General features: G+C 41.6%; 1 protein-coding gene across 22 annotated transcripts in view; it reads right to left on the bottom strand.

Annotated features, from left to right (window-relative positions):
- The window catches only part of LOC105205448 (flocculation protein FLO11), a 334,932-nt gene that overhangs the window by 197,901 nt on the left and 116,201 nt on the right, over positions 1 to 20,830 (bottom strand). Inside the window, exons 1-2 of one of the 22 annotated variants that reach the window (XM_039451537.1) lie at positions 20,507 to 20,657; positions 3,188 to 3,269 (exon numbers count right to left, since the gene is read on the bottom strand). The exons of 20 other annotated variants lie outside the window; for them this stretch is intronic. The gene's annotated coding sequence lies outside the window, so the exon portion shown is untranslated. Of the gene's footprint in view, positions 1 to 163; positions 656 to 3,187; positions 3,270 to 20,506; positions 20,658 to 20,830 lie in introns of those variants that run through there. One more of the 22 variants, XM_039451536.1, reaches the window with a different exon arrangement.

Here is a 20,830-nt window from a genome sequence, read left to right as displayed (position 1 = left end):
GTCTTACCTTGCGCGAGCTCGTACGTACGAGTCCAAATAAATATTCTAGCATTTGGAAAAGAATATGTAATATGCTCCGCTACATTTAATCACTATAATTAACCGAATCTCTTTCAATTTCCAAAATTAATGGCACGCGTGTGTTTTTTTAGTTAATACTTACATCACGATAGTACAGATGCTTCTTCGAATATCATTAAGTTCGATGAAACACTAGAAATTAAAGACTTAACATCCTCAACTGTCTCTTCAATCTTACGAAACTGTACTTTTAACTATGTGTACACCCGTGAATATAACACTGTCGAGATGTTCGACGCATCTAATAATATAATTAAATTCACTGTAACTACGGTGCACAGTCCGAAAACACCCGCATTCTAATTATCATAGCCATCATATTCGATGGACACGTCAGTAAATCGCAGCTGGTCTAGCACAAAAATTGCCGAACACGTACGACACGTAAGCCAAAACAAAGCGTGCCAAGGTTTAAAACAAACTGGTCGCGATATAGGAGCGACGGGCAAGCCTGTACACGACGACGCAAGCCTAGACCGTACGTCCGTCTTTACGAGCCACGTGGCCGAGACGTAGAATCGGCGCGTTGGGCTGGTGTAAAGGTGACAGACGTGTATAGAGACCGGCATCCTCCACACCACGTAGACATTCTGTGATACGTACGCCGCTAGATAAAGGCATAGCCCGATCGAGCTACGTGGCTTACAAGCACGTGGGAAAAAGCGCGTGCGAAACAAGCGTCGGCCGGCCGGCAGCCTCTACAGGGACCGCGTGCATAATGCATGCCGGGCGTATGCGCTCCCGTAGTGCACCGTTCTACCAGCAAAATAACACACATTTGTAGCTAATTTTCCGAACGATCGTCATCATCGTCGTCGTTGTTCGTCGTCGTTCGTCGTCGTCGTCGCCGTCGTCGAAGGGAACGACAGAGAAAGCGGTTAGGAGAATGCCTCGCCACGTTGTCGTCGCGACACGCCCCGGTGCTCCGCAACCTCTGACCCTCGTCTTTCCTCGAGCCCTCATGCCTGTTCGCCTGAGTGATGCTTGCTTGAGTGAATGCCGAGCTATATGCTCCAAGATATTGGTAAAAGCGTTCGACGGAAGTTCGCAACTGTAAGATTCTGTTTTCCAAGAAGAGGAACAGTGGAATACATATATAATAAATCGCACCGCAACGCTACACGCTGACATTTATCGGCGGAGAAATTTCTCCAAAATATTTATGTTGCTAACGTTTTGAATCTATCGCTGTAGCGTAATCTTGAAAACAATATAAAAAGCCTGAATCTTTCTTCTTTGAAGAACTAGAGCAAACCGGATAGTTCTCGATACGCACGACGTAAGTTGCTTATACGCGCTATTTTTCTCGGTAATTCAATTTCAAAACCATTAATGGATATTCCTTTGTAATACAAATCACAAGAGATTCCTGGTTGAATGAACGACGTTGGGCCATAAGCTGCAATTTCCTTGACCCGCTTCGTTATTAATATTTCTACGAGCCCTATACACACATGTAAAAGTCACGCGTATTCGAGTTCGTGAACGCATTACGTAATATTAGACTTACGACGCTTCTATAGAATTAAACACATTCAAAAGGTAATAACAAAGACTAGAAATGTAGTTCTATGCTTAATTTTGCTGCATAAGTTCCACGATTTATTCTATATATTTATGCTGTATTTATATCGTAATGCTACAAGAAATATAAATACAAAGTTTATGTTAAAGAAGTATTTAAACTAAGCAGTTCTTTAAGATAGTTCTTTTCTGTAAAGAAATTAAAATTCAATAAACTTGGGTAAAATATAATTATATCTAAATAAAAAAAAGTTATTTCTTTAACATATGCATTTTCTAACTGCATATTCAACTACTTCCAAATTCTAGCAATAGTATAAGTTTTCTATAGACACAAAAAATTTAAATATATGCTATTATTATTTAAATATATTATATACGTTAATTATTATTTAAATGACTATTGTGTGATAAAATAAAAATCATTTACGCTTCATTAATACAACAAATTCCTTCGCAATATTTTAGAGATGTTAAATGAAAATGGAAGAAAAGTAAAAAAAAGTGATATGTATAAAATTTGTATATCACAAGGGAAATTCAATGGCATGAACCAACTGCGCTCAAAGGTTAAATAATTAAGTCAACTAATGCAGTGCGCGCACAGTATTCTCACTGCATTCGGAACCGCGGAAAAAGATTGCGAAGGGGCGAAAACCGCGATAAATTGGAGAGCACTGGGAAGCGTGACGCTTTTTAAAGCCCATGATTTTCTGGCGAAAGCTCGCGTTTCAGGTGGCGCGGAAGGGCGAGCCAGGGCGTGCGCTTCGTTTAGCTGCAACCCGGCAATTACCTGTAGGGCATAATTGTCATCCCTTACGTTTTCCAGGACGGCGTCCCCTTTGCCCAACCCCCCGTCCCGCTCCGAACGATTGCTAGTATGCTCGCCCCCGCGGCCAGGGCTACCCCGTTGAGGAGGGGGCGTTGGGTCACGCGAGGCCGTGCCTGTCGCAGGAGTCCACGCGACGCGGAGAGCCACGCGATGCCGAAACAACACCGACTTACCTTACCTGTATCAGATTTCTAATTACTAATTTACTCCCGACCCGCGGGCTCCTGACTCTCCCTCCGCTGTTTCGTAGCGGAGACCACTTTCGTGCTCCTTAAAAGCGAGCCGGCATCGACGTCGCCTCGCGCAAAGTCGATTACGATCGGACTCTATCACTCTGGGATCTTCGATCGATAAAACACGCTTTCACGGACTCACGATTGAGACAGCTCAAGCTCTACATTGTGGATACTTTATTTATGAAGAATGCAATAAACAAGCGTATCAGCGAGAGATCGAGGAGACAATACACACGTAACTCGTAATATAAAAATTCTATCGCAAAACTATGATTATTAATAAATTTGACTGAAATAAGAGCAATTATTTTGTTCTTTATAATATTAAAATGCGAATTACGTGTACAAAATCGTGTATCAAAAAATCCAAAAAAATGGCAAAAACGATGGCCATAAGTAAAATATAAATATTTAAACTAGATTAATTCCATTATTGATCGTAGCTCTTAATTAATGTCTCGCTAATTCGCTTAGTCGTAAAGTATATTCTATAACGACAGGTCGATAGACTTACCACCCGTCGACGGAAAAACACTGGAAACTCGTAAGTAACTGTTCTGGCTAACGCGACTCGGTCGCAGCGACGTGCTATTTACCTGCAATCAGAAAAAATAATACGAATGAAGGAACATCGCCGAGAACCTCCGTCCCAAGTGTCTCGAAAGCGCAAATTCGTGGACACGACGAAGGAACGAGCCGGAGAAGCAGGAGAGGCGAAGGCGGACGTAATCGGGAGAATTAATTATTCCCATGCACGAATGTCATGTGCCTTCCTGTAATTACCCGGCGGGCATAATTTAAGGCGATCCGAGTTGTTAACAATATCGTTCGCGTTCCGGGATTCGTCTAGGCGGTGAAGACCCCCTTCGTCGGTGGAGGGAGGACGACCGTAACGTTTAGTTCTGTCAAAGGACGTGATTCATAACCGCGCGCGGCGACACCGGCAATAGCCGTAACACCGCGGAGGTCCAACGATATATTACCTTTATAAATTAACGCACGAAACTTTCGCAGTTGACTCGTGGTAATCATTAATTTCACGTATTATCGTAAATATGCAGCACGCGCGATAGCGATAGCGCCGTCCCGTGTCGCGCCAAAACGAGACAACGAGAGAGAAAGATAGAGAGAGAGTAACTTTTTAAACGAGCATTTCCTAGCAGCTTCATTTTAGGTCACTAATTTACATTTTTAGATCGCGTACCAACGTTTTGTTTTGCATTCGGCTTACCTTTGCGCGATTTACCATTTGTTGCAACAAATGGTAGATTGAGAAGAGTTTATCTCTTTGCGGTATAATTCACGATCGTGTCCGATGAGATTTAAACGGATATCCAGACCACGACGGAAATCACCCTTTTTCGTTGTACACGAGTAATCTAAGCGGCGTATGTCGTATCTCACGCTTAATCTCAATCCCATAATGCGCTCTGTCACTTCGGTATACCGCGTGTTCACTGCGTATTACCGTTTCACATCTCGTAACTCAGCCTCCGCGATTTCTCCCAGCTTTGAGAGCGAGCGTACCACCACGGTACGGTTATAACATTTACTTACTGCCGTTTAACCACTTATCACGTCGGATCTTGGGACCCGCGGCTTTTGCATCGCGCCCAAAGGCAGATTCGTACGAGAGAAAGAGAGAGAGAGAGAGAAAGAGAAGGAAATCAAGGAGCGTGTGCGAGTCTAGAGAAGGATGGAGCGAGAGGAGAAAGATCGGTACAGGGTTGAGAGAGGGTGATACTATAACGCGCGTATCCATTACGCTAAGCGCGTGGAAACGTTCACGTAAACGTGTGCGAGCGTACGTATCCGTCGTTTATCCGTCCTCCATCCGCCGCCCCTCGCGTCGCGGCTGATCGTGATTACGCTCGCATGCTTCAAGGACATATCTGCCGGATATCAACTCGACTACTCGACCTGGCTAAACGCTTACGCCCGAACCGCGCCGCGCCGCCTCGTATCCCTGTTTGAATGCCCGGCCGCCCTCCACCACCAGCAATCTCGCCTTTGCAGCCGCCGGCTGGATATTTACCGATTCCAATTGGTTTCGTGATTGCGCTTAAGTGCTCGGATAGTTGGCGGGCTGCTGAGCTAGACACGGACGGATGGATAGATACGATTCTAAATAACGCGCAGAACGCGCAGATTCTGATTACGACTAGCGAGTAATCCTGCCGGCGCGCGCGATACAAAGGTGGTAAGTGATGAAGAGAGAGTTAGTAAGCGAACTGTAAATTCCATTAATGTAGCGATAAAGTAACTCATATGCTTGTAACGCGTAACGCTAAAGCAAAGATGTTTGCGCAGGGTGTTGAAGCAATATCATGAAACTTTTAATTGATCGACAAGTGAGAGTTACTAACAGATTGTATACCGATTTTCTATCGTTTAATGCAACCGAGGCAACTTTTTAATGCAACGCAATTAAAATTTTACACAAGTAGTAATCAATATATGCAACTTCCGCACTTGTTATCATTATAAATTTTACGTAAACATTAAATTGTATCACGTATATATCACAAACATACAAGACCACTATATGTTTAAATATCCATTAATTCTAATTTTAAGAGATTCTATTTGTCTTTCTGTATTGTAACGATAAAACGAAAGACATAAAAGTAATGGACGATAAGATCAGTGTCTCCATCATGATGAATTTTGATAGGTAAATAAGATGTGAGGCTAGGAAAAGGTTGCAGGTTAGGCAAATATGCCAAAGGCCCTTTCCCGTTGGCTCTGATGTGGTCTGCAGTCTCGGCTTAATAACCCTCGACCTCGTCAAACAAATGCTTCTAACCGACCTCTTCGCCTCTAGCATTGAGAATTCTCGACGATAACATAAGTCAAAAAAGACATCAAGGCAGAAAATGTTGCAAACATTCTTATACATGTTAAAGAAAATTATATTTAGCAGCAACCACGCGCGACTGCTCAAATGACCTTAATCGAAACTTGTAACAAAACAAAAATTAAAACAAATTTGTTTGGTACAGTGAAATACAAAATAAAACAATTTCTTTTAATTTACTTTTTTTTAAATTTTTTATTCGACATCTGAGATGTTAATCCTGAATATTTTACAGATTAACTTTCATAGATATAAATTTTACGGAAAGCTTTTGCTAACTTTAGTTTCTACAGATCCCAAGTATCATGCATTTTAGATTGCATATTCTTCTTCCCATTATTGAAGAGAATTCTCCATTCTATGTATTATACTATGAAAATGTTCGCTGAAAGAGAGTGAAAACGGAACTCATACGTGTCGGAAGATACTTTGATATCAAAAATTCGCGAGGGAAGTCACGAGGAACGAAGTAGCAGATTATATCGTTGCGCCGCGCCCGTGTGTACGAGCGATGCAAGAGGAACCATGAAGAGGGGAAGCGCGGCGAGTGGCTCATCGACTGGTACAGACTAGTACCGATATTACCCTGCACCCTGCACGGCAAGGGAGCACAGGAGCGAGAAAGAGAGAGAAAGTGAGACGGGGAGAGAGAGAGAGAAAGGGCGGTCGAGAGAGATAGGAGTATGTAAGCTCGTAGGTATCCACTTCCCTTCCGCGATCAATTAATTCCGGACACTAATGCTTTTCTAAAGACACACACCCAACCGGCTCACCACTCGGCCGATAACCGACTATTCCGAGAGAGAGCTGTCGGTCGGAACCATCGAATTGCACGTCACGCGATACCTTCACGATCGCAATGCACTTTCCTCTGTCGGCTGGCAATCGCTGCGAAAAGAGTTCAGGGGATAAATTAGGTAATACTTTTCTCGAACCGTGTGTTGAATTTCGCGCAGTTTTAAAAATTAGATTAATCAGATGGTTTTTGAAAATTAAAGTAATCTATTAAAAACATATCGCAAGAATGTTAAGACGTATTCGCAACCTCTGATTTAAATCGCATAAATAAAATTTCTAATTTTTGAAATGCTCATGAAATTTGTATGTACAATAAGTTGTGTTCGAAATCCCCTGTTGTCGGAAAATCGGCAAAGGCTTCCCGTAATAGGCACCTATCTTCGCATTACTCTGCGTCTACGAGTACGAGGCTGGCTTTCTCCCCGGAGAATTCTAATTGTGAGAGACAGTCCCAGGAAAATACTCGGCGGAAGTTTCCTACAGCTTCGCTACTCGAGCATATCGCCGGTATTTCAATGTGCCACCAACACCAGCGTCCTCGCTACCAACGCAGCAACTCTTACCTTTCGGTAACACCTACGCTATTTCCCACCTACCGGCCTCAATCCAGAGACGTCTCCCCCCGGACTTCATTCCGAAAGCAAAATTAAGTACCTGCGAGAGATGGTAAATACAGTCACCGACGTACTCTTCTCCCGAGCTAGGTAAACTTGAGATTGGTCGCGTCTCATTTCGATGGGGGACCAGATGTGTGCTTCACGAAAAGGTCTTCTTGTTAACGCGATAGAGACGAGAATGCGGTAGAGAGTTGGTGTATTTTAATAGTTGGATTGCAGCGGAATCATATTCCCGAAAATACGGATCAAGAATAATTTAAAAATAAAATAAACCTAGATCAAATATAGACTTGGATCTAGAAATCTAAGTGATGAGAGTCAAATCACATAAAACATATCTATATGCAAATGCACATTTTCAAAAATTACATCAAAGAATGATTTAAAAATCACGGTGAAAGAGAACGTTGAACCTTATCAAAGCTTTAAAATCTCTTTCAATCAATCGCCTGTCAAATATTCTCCTTGACAACCTTAGCACAGTATTATTCGAATATCACCGATTCTGATACCAATTGTGTTCCAAGTTATTGCATAAATTATAAAGCCAGGATAATTTTTGGATGCACGCGTCAGTCATTAAAGTATAGATCTTTGAAAATGAGAAGAAGCGTCAACGGGGCTTTTGAGAAGTTCTAGAGAGTGACGTTGATCCCTCTCCCGTTACCCGTTGCGACTGTCACTCACAATTAGCCGTCCCGAAGGATCTGCCAGCTAGGAAGAGGAAGAGCCCTGGGAAAATAGAGGAGAACAAAATAAAGGGCGGGAAGGTAAGATAGCAGGGACGGAAGGAGTGAGGGGGATACTACCGCTTGACGGCGCATCTTACATGACAGTCTTTGTATTAACTATCAGGTAACTTCTTCCTGTCAACCCTTTTACGCCCCCTCGTTGTTCCTATGCCGAGAGCCTCTTTACTCCGATTCAGAACCGGATGAGGAAAGAGAGCGAGAAAGGCTGAGCAGGGAGAGAATAACGAGGTAAAAGAAGAAGAGAGAGACGAGAAAAGATAGAAGCGAATTAGCACTGTCAAGGCAAGCGCTAATCCTGTGAAACGCCTCGAAATGCAGCGAGAATATGACAATGTCTGTTATTCACGTAAAGAGCAATGGAATTTCTGATAGCTATTTCGGTGACTGCAACCGAATTATTCACGAGCGACGATGCAAAGTCTTCGTAAAATTAAGTCGTTAAAATTAAGTTTTACAAAAATAAGGTCACTAAACGCTCAAGCGGTAATGCGAATAAATTGCTCTCTATCTTTAATATCCAAATGCTTGTAATACATTTGCCAAGGAACATCGATCGCTCTTACACGTACGCGACATGAAATTGCAAACCTGTCCTCACATTGTGCTCACGCTCATACACTTTTCGACACGTTTGGCACTCACACACGTAAGCGCTATCTGAAGAGAGCGTGAACGCGCCCAGACGAAGGCGCCGTAGGCAGGGACAGCTCATTAATATTTAGACGTATTTTGAGCGGCGAGCCACTACCACGCCAGCCCGCCATCGTCGTCGCCTTTATACATAATTATTCGCGCGAGATTGGCGAGCGCTGGGCGAGCCTCGTTGCCTTGAAATTCCCCGTTGGAAAATTTCCAGTCGCTTTTTGAATTAATTATTGTACATAAAATATGGTAAAATCAGACTCATAAAGTATAATTCAGATTCACTATCGGCAAGTCGAATTATTCCATCGCCTACATTTTTTTTTTTTTTTTTTCGAAAAATGTAGACAGAATATGGATTACAATTTTCCTCTAAAAAGAACTAACACACAGATGGGAAAATTATGCTCCTCACCGTTGGTAGAATTAAATGAGGAACGAATAAAGATTGACGAAAATAGTTCCGAAGTCACCCTGCAGACGACCGAAAGCGCAATTTCGAGTGATCAGGGCGTATTCATTTGCTTGCCGTTAATTAAGGTTCGTCTACAGCCCGGCTACGGAGCGAGAGAACATTCCGATAGACGAGAAAGTAGTTTCCGGAGAGGGATACGGCCATTTTTGCCACAAGCGCCGTAAAGTTCTCTCGAATATCGTATTTATATTGCGACTCTCATTCCCTACGGATAAATATTGATTCTATCTCTATCGCTAGACTTTGCGCTACCACGAATATCGTAGCAGTACTCTGTAGACTCTGACCTGGTAATCTTATCCTTTGAAACGATTACGTTTATCAGTAATAAAAGTCAACAACTCACGTTGTTTAAAAAATGCCAGAATATTGCAGTACCACCCTACATCTTTGAAAAGTTTACAACGCGCTTCAAAAGCGTCACAAGATATTCAGTGAAAGAATTATTTTTCAATATTCGACATTTCAATTCAAATAAAATGTTTTGTCCAATTTTATGAAAAAAAAAATGTTAACACAGCGCGAATTTTAGACAGAGGGAGAAAGGTAGCAGCAATGAACGAGGGAAGTCTCCTTTACCAGACTCCTAATCGATTGCCGCGAGTTTTAAACTTTACGCCGTCCCCTCCGACCGCTCTCTTCCGTTCAGCTCGCGAAGCCGCCGACGACGACGACGACGACGACGGGGCAGGTCGAGGTGGAGAGAAGCAAAAGAGAAGCGATGGAAAACGCGAAAAGACGGCAAGCCAGAAGGCAAAGAAGCAAAAGACGGAGGGGAAGAAGAGAGCGCAAGAAAGCGAAAGAGAAAGAGAAAGAGGAAGATGGCGAAGTCTGTAAATTTTCTTACATTTTATGAGCCATCAGAATTTCATAACCTCGAGCCAGTCCGCGTGGTACTTTGCACAAGAAAAGTTTCCGCGCTCGCTCCGTTCTCTCCCGCACACTCCTTTTCTCCCCGTCTTTCTCGCCCCCGTAGTCTTCTCGCGGCACTTTCCAGAAAGGGCAAAGACGGCTCGAGGAAAAAGAGGACGGAAAGCCCGGTGTATGCAACGGATCATTGCAAGGTAACGTTCAGACGACGCCTGGCTCTCACGTTAGCCCCCTCCGATTCTCCAATCCGCTTTGCGTACATTAGACGCACGGGAGATTGGGCGAAAAGACGCCTTAGAACGCAATATCGTTTAAAATAACGGATAGAGCAAGAAGCTCGCTTTTAGATATCCACGATTTACCGCCCTTCCGCGTTCTACGCCATACGCTACCTTACTCCTGCGTTAAAAGAAAAGTGTAGAATAAAAGGCGTGTCAATTATGTAGCAATTAACGTTCTAGTTCATTACTTGTTGTTATCAACGACAGTGCTGCTTCGTTATTGTTAATAATACTTTAAAGAAACATGTTCTTATAAAAATATTGCGTGTTTGATAAAATTCAAATTTCCCTATTAAAGATTAACCGCGATTCATGCGTGCATTTGAAAAAAAGTTGCAAATTTCCGGATTAAAACGTCGTTTGAAGAAACGAGAGACTCAATGATGGTAATTCAGTTTATCCCGTGTGTACATGTGTGCGCGCGCGCGCGCGCGTGTGTGTATGTGTGTGTACGTATGTGTGTATTGTATATTTGTGTGGTTTTATTTAGTCGGATCGAGGCTACGGACTGTTATTCTTGCCGGCCCCCAAACACCGCAATCCCTTCGCGTTCCCGATTAACCAAATACCTGGTACACGAACGAAAGCTCGTGGAAATGCCGCGTTGACGTGCTTGCGTGCATCGCGGTCGCACCTTCGCGTGACTTCGCGCTTAAATGGCTTGACGTGCTTGACGCGAGCCTGCCGATCGCCGGACTCGTTAATTCGCGACTCGTTCCCAGAGAACGCGTCTTACGAATCGGCATCTACGCTCACGTAAAGCTCCTCTCGCGCTCTTAATATCGCTCAAAAAAATCACTTCACACACATTTCAAAAATAATAATATCCAAACATATTAAGTAATATCAAAACAATCCTACGAATATAGAAGCATTATGTGCCACGCAAAAGTGAAATGCAACAGTAGTAACAAAGAATAAAAGATTTAATCATTTTCCTAATAACCCGAATGTAAATTGAGTTGGAGCTAAATGTTAAATGAAAAAGTTGCTAGTTTCACTACCGCTTCAATTTATTTTCATAACCCTCATGGTCATTGAAAATTACTTAGTCTCATGTGCTATCATGCTATATACTTTCTTTAGGATTTTCTTTGACGGACTTCAACTTTAGTGATTAAACCCATTTTCCCTGTAGTTTCATTATCATTACAATGGTTGATATTAGGTATATCTTAACTGGCGAATCAAAATTTTCGTAAATGACATCGCAAGACATTTCAAGTACGAGGTGTATTTCGCGAGCACAATCACATTTATTCGCCGAAGGAAATCCACGAATGCGTCGTCGCAATAGTTAGACTACGGGGATCACGGTCTCTTTTTTTCCTCTCGAAAATTACTTCGCGGAGCATGCTGCAAGTGGGCGGTTCTCGCCAACGTAGAAACGGTGAGAATAGAATAAAGGCTGTCCTTGCGAGAGGCGACGAAAAGAGAAATAGAGAGAAACCGAGTGTGAGAGAGAGAGAGAGAGAGAGAGAGAGAGAGAGAGAGAGAGAGACAGAGTGGCGAGTAGAAAAGCCCAGAGTCGTGTCGGCCATGTTGTCAGCAAAGTTTCGTCCTACCTCTTAAATATAAATGTATACGTGCGAGCCGGCACGATAAAGCGTCTCCTCTGGTAAGTTCTGCGTAGCTATAGTCTACATTGTCTCGTGAAAACGTACACACGCGCCTGTCTGTCGTGATCCATAAAGAGCCATTAAGAACCGACACTAGAGCGCTGCATAAAGGGACGCGCGAATCTCGATGAACATTTCACGAATATAACCCGAGTAATTCAAATTACAATCATAGATGATTATTTATGGAACGTCACTGATTCTCGTGTCACGAAATTAATTGAAAACTCACATTAATAATATTTTACATCTTGGCAGAATTCTTGGCACACACAATGTAACTTTCCTCTTTGTATCACTTTGTAACTTTCCTCAATAAGAAATTAAAGAGCTCATGAATTTCTAATATACGCAATTTTAAAATAGAAATGTAAAATCTAAAATGTTCAATAGTTTATGATTCAAAATAAGTTACTGCTTTTACTATGCAATCTACAATTAATGAGACTCCTATCTCATCGCGTTTATTTCATCGTACGGAGAGACATGGCAAACGTACGTGTATCTAACGAGAACTTCGGCTCCCTTTATTGCGAGACAGTTTCGTCCAATCGGCACCGAGAACACGCACCGCGAAATAATTGCAGTCATTCCGAACCATTCGCTATATTGGCCGAGATAATCTCATCGCCCTACTTCCACGTTCTATCCATTTTGTCTTCCTACGTGATATGTGACTAACTTTGACAAGAATATCCTGACAAATCCAACACAACTGAATGTCAACACAGATAGGCATGCACATAGTATCATGTCACATTTTGTATTTATACTTTTATAATTTGTAATTAATGAAGATAACATGATCCCTTAATTTATCATCTAATTTTTATTATTGTAAAGATATAATCATACTAGATTTTGTATTAAACAAAGAATATCTATTTATAAACAATATTTTGAGAGAAAGAGAAAGAGAGAAAAGCTTATCACTTAATTTAAAATCATCCAATACAATTTTTATTATTAAATCCAATCAACTACAATGTGCATGTTGAACTATGTTTTTTTTATTATATAAAAATTGTACTATTAAATACCTGCTGATACTAATATGATGATAATAAAGCACTTTTTATATAAAAAAAAATAAAAAAAACATTAATTACAAATATAATTAACATTAAAATGACTCTCGCAAAGTTAATTAAATATTTCTTATGTTTTAGGATAAACAAGTGACGAAAAATCTATTTCATTTAGAACATTATTGGCATTATTAATAACAGAAATGAGTGATCCAAGGTTTCACATATTCAAATACTGCTTATATCAGAAGAGAGTTCAACGATATTTTAGTGAAACAAATCGAATGCAATGGTTCAGAAAAGATCGAATCACTCGCGTTTCAGTCGAGCAGACCGTGCACATGTAGTTGCTTCCCTTCTCGGCCCTTCCCGATTACTCTCTTTCTACCGACAGGTGTTTATCCGACCGTACGCGCAAACACTATTTCCACCCTTCGCAGCCAAGCACCTCCGGATTGATTTCAACAATGCAGTGAAAAGAAACGATCCACGTATCTCGAGGCCTCAAACCGGACAATCGAATAGCTTGTATTATTTCAACCCTTCCGCACCCACATTTTATTCACGTTCTCTCCGTACAAAAAAATAATGCACTAATGAAATAAACGGAATTTAACTCAAATAACGTTTTCATACTGTCATATATAAATCAGTTTAAAATATACATTTGTTACTCGCCATTTTTTGTAAAGCAAAGTTTATAATAAATTCAAATAATTTAAATTGCAAGATTTGATAAATATAAAAAACAAGTAAATTGTAATGTTATTTATTAGATACTGCCAACTATTCGTTTTCGACATACTTTGATTGTTTATTGAATTAAAAAAAAATCCAATATTAAATTTTTTTTATTCGTAAATATATATAAATAATTTAATATATTTTACATTTATTATAAAAACAATTTGTTAACGAATGTATTATTGAATTAATATATATTAATCCACGAGAATATTTGTGGGAAAATTTTTTAGTTCCAAAAAAACAGAAACCTACGATAAAAGTGCAAATATTAAATTTAAAATGTAAATTATTAAACGAATAGAAGAAAGAGCGAAAGACAATCACAAACCCGACAACTTAATCACGATCCGTCGAGAGACGAAAATATCCGATGAACGTTACTTACTGTGGCGATTTGGAAGTAGCAGCAAGTTATCGCTTCTTCCGAGCCGAAACGAAGACGCTTAATCACACCGCCTCAGAGATCGCGGCCTGATGAATGGGTGAACGCAGCCGTTCCCAGCCGCGGTGGGCATTGCGTGAATGCGTGAGTTCGTACGTGCGTTCGTGCGTGCGTGAAGGGCTTTAGGGTCGCGTACGCGCGGAAATCGTCGTGGAGATCCTCTCGGCCGTGGATATCCTCGCCGTCGGTGGTACGTAACGATCCCCGCTCATGCCGTGAGAATCTCTCGCGGGCACTTGTCTTGGGCAGCCGCCAGGAGGAGCCGCGGGGATTCCGGAGGAGGCTAGGTTACGTGGGAGGAGGAGGTGAAGGTGGAGTAGAAACCCCGTGCGGGGGAAGGGGTGGATGGTGGTGGTCCTGCTCGGAGGTAGAGCTGGTTCCGGCGCATTCCGAGGACCAGGAGGGTCGAGGAGGGTTGAGGAGGGCCGCAGGAGGTAACGTGCGGGAGAGGGCGGAGGTGTTCTGCCCCACCCGTACTCGGCTCTGATTGGACTACCCCCGCCTAGTCACCCCCGGCCATCCCTCTCGTCCTCTTCTACCTCTTCCTCCACCTCCTCCTCGTCCTTCTTCTTCGTCATCCTCCTCGTCGTCGTCGTCATCCTCCTCCTCCTCTTCCACCTCTTACTCCTCACGCTCCTTCTCTTGATCCGCCATCCTCCACCTCCGTCACCCGCCTCATGGCTTCTCTTCCGCCTTCTCCGCCTCGCCACTTCTTCTTCTTCTCGTTCGCACTACCTCGCCTCGCCTGGTCCGTCGCTGAGCGTAAGAACGCCCGCCTCTTTTTCGATGCACCGGAAAACAGGTGCGGAAGCACGACGTGGGGATTCCGAGATTCCTACTGGCTCCGGGAGCCGTCGGTGACTCCGATCTCCAGGCTTTATTCCCAGGCTCACTAGTCCCACCCGTTCCCTTTCGCTCCTCTCCCCTTTTCATACGTAGAGAAACTCCTTCTATCCCCCCTGGCCGCGTTAAATTTTGAAAATTCTACAAGAGTACCGGGGTCCATGCTCGATGTGGCATTTAGCTGCTTTCGGTTCCCTCTCGTTTCGAACGTACGGCGACTTTAATAACGCAGATCCCTAGCAAGATATTCGATTCTCGCGAGATGTTGTTGAACCGATGCTATTTTCTACATCTCGTCTCGCGGGATTGACAAGAGGAAAGAGAACCAAGAATAAATAATAACTATTGTCGAACGGAAGAATCTCTCCAAATCCTAAATATCAGAATAATTTAATTAAGAAGTTATATTTGCAAATGAAATGTATTCATGGATATGAAAGACATAAATGTGAGATGTATATGTCACGATAGTTTCACGATAGTTTTCTATAAAGTTCCTAAAACTGGACAATTCAAAATAAGCTCTATCAAATATTTCTCAATCCAAAATACATCGACCTTTCGTTATCTTCACAGAAATCATATAATGTAATAATTGTAATAAACGTAAATTAAAATCGACAAACATATTCGTCGACTATGACTAAAATAATATGAATGAAATCGTATTTTGCGTGATAATAAAGAAAAGATAGAAAAAGTTAGAATGCTTAAGCTTATTTCAATCGAAAACCAATTAAAAATCAATTTAAAAGTCAACAATTATTTTGTAGAATACAATCTTTTTATCCTTGCTTTACGCACACTAAAAATAACACTAGAAATCGCCCTTACAGCCTTGCGTTAAGATTTAAGATGTAAGTTTGGCAGATCAAAGTCTTAAGATGTTTCAAAATTTCAACAGAGGCTCAAGGTTCGTTGAGCCTCTGTTATCTCCATCTAAATCGACTGCAATTGAACAATGCAGTCAAACGAATTTGAAATAAAATAACTTTCTTGCGTATAAATGCTACTTAAAAACAGTAATAGATACGTTTGTTTCAAAAATGAAATCGCGCTTACAAAGATGATCATAGAGGTTGCCATATTTAGCGAACGGCAGGGAGACAGGGAAGAGAAGAAGAAGAATAAAGGAGCAAGACAAGAATGCCCTAAGGCGACGGCATTTCGATAATTGGAAACCAATGAGCCGGCGGTAGGAAGATTTTCAGGGTAAAAATCAACCCTTCGTTCGGGCCCTAATGAAGCGAGCCTTCGGCGTTGCCTACCGACGTGCATGCCTCCGCGTCGTATTAATTGCCTGCCCCCTCCGCATCTCGCGTCCCTCATCGCCACAATCTCTCGTCCCACCGCCTCTCCGGGGCCCCATCTAACCCTTTCCATCGTCTTCTTGCACCGTCTCGCAGTTACCCGCGATAGCGCATTCTTCGACAAATTGGATCACGCTATCGCGCGAGCACTCGCTATGGTTATATTGCCGAGGACTCGCCAGGATAACCGATATTTGTCAACGAGACCGAGCTACAAATCTCTCGCGGTGCAACATAACAATCGCCAATATTTGCAACATCTTAGAACTTGGAAATTTCAATGCACTAAATTTGAAAGTTGAAAGATATTTCCATGTTATGCTCCCAACTCCTAAATAAAAAACGTAAAATGCTTAAAAAAATTATTTAAATTTGTCGTTTTCTTTAAAAAAAAATGCTAAAATAAAACCACAAAAATGTTTACAATATTAGAAATTTAAAAAATACAGTAGAATAAACTATAAAATAGACCTTTCTTTCGCTTGTAAGAAGTTAATTTAGGTTAAACCAACGTTACTTTAGCTTTGAATGAAGTTTAAACCTAAATCTGTCTTTATCTTTCTTTTTAAATAAATAAAGACAAATACATATTTAAGTCTTGCTGAAAACCAAAATAACATTAGTGCCACCAAACCTTAGGGCATTACAAATTCACTCTCTTTATAATGTTCACAAATAGATTATTAATGTTTTGTTAGAAACGGCAATTGTAAAAAAATTTTAACTTTGGGATATTTGCAGTGACATAATTTATATCATATACATAACTGTTGCACATTCATTATACAATACATATTCATTTGCATCGGTACCATGCGACATGATAAACTAACCGGTTATTCGCTGATGTAACGATTACATCAGTATAAAAAATACATGATGGACAATGTCCACCGTCGAACAGGCGGCCGATGGCCACGATTCGTATAAAAGTTTGCATCGATTTGCATCTCGATGGAGCGTTTCCTCTCTTTATTGTTTCACCGCGAGTGATTGAGCGTGTGGCGTTCGAGCGCCATGCCGGCGGCACTGGTTATCGTCCCCGCATTCGCGATAAAAAGCTGCTGCGAACGAGAATTACTTTCCGCTGGGGTGGCATCGACGTAACGTATCGTTCAAAATTCGTCATTACGTCGATCCTGTAAATGGCTGAATACTTTACATGATCGTCGTCATAAAGAATGAAGTAAACAGAAAGTTGAAACAATCGACCGCATATAAAGTCGCGGGAAAATTACCCCTCCGAATATGTGTGTAATTAATTATTCATTAATTAAGCCATCGTCTCTACGTGGTTTAACTTGCTGACGTTAAGCAATTAATCACGCCTGTGACATGTTGCTTATGATAAATGTCATACGCGTGAACGTTGCAATGTACACGCCAATCTGCGCTACCTGCTTATATAAAAGTAAAATAGAGAAGTAAAATATGTAACATATATCGCTAGTTAAATAGCTGTTGTCTTTTTACAGCTAATTAAGCAGGCAGTCCTAACTTCATGATTGTTAAACTCACCTTGACACACCTTAATCCTTTCGTCTCTCTTAACAGATCCTCGTATATTGAAAGAAAAATTCGCTCAAATCTATATAGCATGTCATAACATAAACTAATCAATAGCACAGAACTTAAAGCATTTATCAATCGGTAAAAGCCGAAGGCGTCACCCCTTCTCGCGTGGCTTTAAGGTTGTGCGAGGTTAGGGCAATTTTCGACGTAATTCCGTTAGGGGGGCTTCAAATCGATATAATCAACGAACTCGGGGTGGCTTTAACCACCGGTGGTCGTGCCGACTCTTCCGAAATTCTAAACCCTGCACATCACCTAACTTTAGAATCTTCTTCTTCTTCAGGTGAGTACATCGTTCATAGCGATGTGCGTCATAACGACAATCAACCGTTTTCCCCTTGATCGTAAGAAAAGCAATTTAGCAATGTTCTTTGTAAATATTTTACTTTCGTATCAAAAGACAAAATTATCTTTACAAGATAATAAAACACCGAGTCAAAGTTTCAGCGTATAGTAATAAATGTATATACTTTAACATAGAAAAGCTACAAAAAATATACAAATTTTTATAAAATTGCAAAAACCCAAAATAATGAAGAAAAATAAGATACAAACATGAAAATGCGTAAAATGAAGAAAATATTCCAAATTGAGAATCTTTTATAGATTATTACTCCTCGACTGTCGGCTATTATTTTTATAAATAATTCTTTCAACAAAATAACAAAAATATAACAATAAACTGTCACGACACAGTGTATTTAATGTTTAATACCCTAATAAATATTTCTACACATGCAAACAACGATGAATACGTACATAATACGATCCATCGATAAATCCCAATACAGCATTTGAAGAATCTCATGCTTCTTTCCTTTGCAATAGCAATCACTATCAACTATTCGCAGTAACACTCAGCGAATCAGTACCGTTATGCCTTGGACCACGCAAGAATGACTTCTTATCGTTCGTTCGGAAAGAATATCGCAACTCCTAGCGACAGGATAGAAAAATGATGAAACCGCGGTTGACCGTTTACCGCTTCAAGACACGACGAAGACGAGCATCTCCGGACGCGAGATGTGGCACACCCCGAGACCTAGACACTACTGAACCAGCCCCATGGCAAACCTTGTTAACGGCAGTCGACAACCAAGTTTAAACTTCGGGTAACAATTCCCCTACCAACTCACTCATTCTCTCTCTCTCTCCTCTCGTGTTCTCTCCCCCTTCCCGTTTGGCACCCGATTTCTCCCCCTTTGTCTTTCTCTCTTTCTTTTGTTCAACTGCAAGAAAGGGTGACACTCCAAAAAATTCTTCAAAATTTATTTAATCATCAAAACTGATCATTTTTAACCGCATCAGCAAATTACTCGCCACAATAAATGTCTATCTTGGATGCTGTAACTATTCGACTTAATGAACATATTTAACACTCTTATAAATACGTTTCTCTGGACCTAACATCATAGAGCATCAGACGTTTCTTTGTTAAGCCTTGATAACATGTAGAAAACATAAAATACATAATTGATAATCATCAAAATAACTTCCTAAAAGAACAATTTTTAAATACAACTTTTTCTTCTTCTTAGAATTATTATTATATTGCAATCTATACTTGGTTAAACAATTTAAATACGATTTAAACAATATTTAAAATTAAAAGTAAAAGTTGAATAAAATCTTATCTTCTTTCAATGCTTAATACCACAATAAATATTCTTTACATAATAAAGAAAGAATATAAAGTTCATACACCGGCTATGATTTTGAGAGAAAACGCTCTGATCTGCAGGTACCAAAAAGATATTCAACATCAACCACTTGGAGAACAGAACCATCAGATTACTCTTCAGTTTAATGTAGACATTTCACAAGAGTTTCCGCTATGATTGCCCAAGAACAGCGCCGATCTCACTGTATGTCAGCGAACTCTGCATTCGCTGGTACCTTGGCCTTCGCCGACTGCATCGTTGGGAAGACGACGGGGACAAGCGAACTGTCGTTAACCCCGAATCCCGGTGATCCCTCGCGGCCGAAATGGAGAGTGAGAGGGAAGGGGGAACGGAGGGTACCAAGTTCACCGCAACCTTCCGTAAGCGGCGTGTCGGCGCGAAACTCGGTAGCCGCGTAACAAGAAAGAAGTAACTATCGTTGAAGCGGACTAGTTTGTTCAATGGCACGGGGGATGCGAGGGGACACGAGGGGTATGAGGGGGATCGCAGGAAGGTGGGCCGAAGTTCCTCGCAAGAACAAGAACAAAGTTCCCGACCAAGACCCCCTCCGCCGTCGCCCTCGATCCTCTTTCACCCCCTCCCCCTCCCCCTATAAGGTGTATACCCCCGCAGATGCGCGCACAACCAGTTCACCTTGGAAACTTTGACGAAAACCAAATTCCAAGTGCACGTTCGCACACCATCTCGAGCCTACCTGTGAATTTGCCGACGCGACCGCCAAATCACACCGCGTCTTTCCTAGACTAAACGCATCGATGAAGCAATGCGAAGAAGAAGATGCGAGTCGATAATCAATCAAAGAAGAAAATTTCTTCGATGAATACGACGCGAGTGAGATTGTGTTATTGTACAGGGAGAAAATAAAGGAAGAGCGATTTATAACGTTACCGTATTTCACGAAACTCTGTTGTACAGGTCGATCATTGAATATTGCTAGAAATATAACTACTGTTTTTGTGCTGCAAGTATCACGTAAAGAAAAAAAACAATATGGTTATTAGATTCAATTTCGGTAATAACGTGTTAAAAAAGTATTTACGTTTCAAAAAAATTTACACCCTTTCCTCTTTCCACACACGCACACGCACACACACATACACCGCATACACGTAACACGCAAACGACGATTTTTGATCTTGTTATCAACTTGCCAAATGTTTACGGAAGCATGAAAGCTTTTCACAGGATTCGCGCGTTTCTTCGAAAATGTAGATTCAAAAGTTCGGCCAAGAGAGTCGCAAGAAGATGCAAGATCGCGCACGTAATTCGAAAAAGATTTCTTATTTCTTGGTACTTACTTTCGCGTTGATAAGCGGGAGAGATCTTCTCAATCGATGATCGTGACGATATCGGGAGCCGGCTGGGTTGGAACCGCAAGAGATTCCATCTTTCGTACGACTCCGGGGCACCGTTTGATCCTACTCTGTTTACCGCGATGCCGGAAGACGCGTCTAGGAAGCTCAAAAGAGGAGACGTAGACCCGTGATCGACGTTAGGCAGCCCTACGAGGCCCGTCCGAACCGTCCGCGCCGCGACGTCGACGAAGAGCGCCGATTTTCCACGAGCAACCCCGAGAGGTCGTACAACACCACCGTCAAGAGGAGGACAGCGGTGGAAGAGGA

This window comes from Solenopsis invicta, chromosome 7, assembly GCF_016802725.1.
Source record: "Solenopsis invicta isolate M01_SB chromosome 7, UNIL_Sinv_3.0, whole genome shotgun sequence".
Taxonomy (NCBI): domain Eukaryota; kingdom Metazoa; phylum Arthropoda; class Insecta; order Hymenoptera; family Formicidae; genus Solenopsis; species Solenopsis invicta.
Note: the sequence above shows the minus strand (reverse complement) of the source record. Positions and strands in the feature narration are given on the sequence as shown.